Below are 1,826 nucleotides of genomic sequence, written 5' to 3' on the forward strand. Positions count from 1 at the left end.
ACTAGTAAATATTTGAAATGTTTAAGATCTAATAGAGATGGTGATTTATGTCTGTTGAATTCACCATTTTTTGTTCTAAGAATGGAATTAAAAGATAGTTGTCTAGATTGAGGACACCACAACATAATGGTATTGCTAAAAGGATAAATAGATCTATCATGGATTGTACAAGGACTTTAACGATTGAGAAAGAGGTCTCTTGAATATTTTGGAGATAAGCAATTAGTAGTATTGTAAACACTCTCAACCAAGTTCAATCGAAGAAAGTAACAAACAAGACACCCTATGAATTGTGGTGTGGTCATACACCAAATGTAAGTTATTTAAAAATCTTTGGAAGTAGGTGTTACATTTACAAAGATACAAGGAATAGACTTGATGTGAAAGGAGATGAAAGAATATTCTTGGTTTATTCATGTAAGAATAAATCTTACAAATGTTTGAACAAGGCTACCAACAAGATGACTGAAAGTAAAAACGTAAGATTTGATGAGTTTGCAAAGAGGAATGATGTTGAAAGAAAGAAAGAACTTGAAGATCACAACAAATTTATTTGTCTATGAAGAGGCACCTAATACTCTACCCAACTTATAGTACAGAGCTACTGATAACTAGATAAGGAAACTTGTGTCTCACATAGTTATACCTAAGCACCAGATAGTACAACCTAAGTAGGAAGATGAAGCACTAATAAGTGAAGGAAATGTTGAGAATCAGAGGCTTGAACCTATATTAGCCAAATATGTGAACTTGAATCATTACTCTGGTCCTGAAGGCCAATGAAACAGGACCATACTCCTATCATGTTATTCCATGCTAATGTATTTAGAGCATAGGCTTGCTTTGAGCACTCTAATTTTTTCAAAGTAATGGCATTGGAATTGTGACCCATCCAATTAAGGCCAGGAACATGCCACTGGTAGAAGGGACATGAGGGCTAGTGCACACCAAGAAGGTAGACCGACCATGATGACCCAAGGTCCAACTATAAGCTTTTTAACTAAATAAATTTGAATATATGCTATTGGAGCTGGAATTACCATAGCTACTAGCACCAAACTTACCCTCCAATGGATCCTCATTAAGGGATTTAGATTGTACTCATTCCAATTACTAGACTTGATGAGCCTAGTATTGTTATTTATTGTCACTACCTCCCCGTGTTAGGATTGGGTAATTTGTGTGCCTGTTGCCTTCCTTGGATGTGGTAGCCATTTCTCAGGCTCCCTCTCTATATTAAAACCCTAATTCTCCATCACCCATCACCACCATGGTAGGCCTCTATCCTACCACTGAAAGTTGATATGGCAGAACTTTGAATGAACCATCGCCAACACAAAGGTTGTGTGATCCGTCGAGTTATCATGAATCACCAGAATAGTAGGCGAGCGCATGCTAGCCTTTTATCTAATAAATTTATCCCTTTCAAGAGTCAAGATTTGGTGCATGTATTAGATCTAGAATTACTACAGTTATCTGAGTAGCAAAGTACCATCAAAGAAACTGTAACTGATTTAATGAGTCATTTGTAGTTTCATAGTCTAAAATAGTTCATACTTAGACATGCATGGCATAATCTTTGAGACAAGCATATGACTACTAGTAAGATTGACCAACTAGCTTCTAACAATGACGGGACCCCTAAGACTTGCTATAGCCAAGGGATGCCTGCTGTGATGGAAAACTAATTTTTTTGCATTTGCTTCGTCATGCATCCAAACATAATCCCCCAAAAAAAAAACAAGAGGGAAATATATTAGCACACAAGCGAGACTCACAATGCTCAAAGATTTCATACAAGAGAAAGTGCCCCATTGTTGACCAGA

General features: G+C 36.7%; 1 pseudogene; it reads right to left on the reverse strand.

The window, feature by feature from the left end:
• Nucleotides 1-714: 714 nt before the first annotated feature.
• On the reverse strand, nt 715-1,616 carry LOC149550826 (18S ribosomal RNA; annotated as a pseudogene; the record flags this gene model as incomplete).
• Nucleotides 1,617-1,826: the final 210 nt, after the last annotated feature.

This window comes from Cupressus sempervirens, chromosome 6, assembly GCF_028749045.1.
Source record: "Cupressus sempervirens isolate cs-2001-9-10 chromosome 6, ASM2874904v1, whole genome shotgun sequence".
NCBI classification, from domain to species: Eukaryota; Viridiplantae; Streptophyta; class Pinopsida; order Cupressales; family Cupressaceae; genus Cupressus; species Cupressus sempervirens.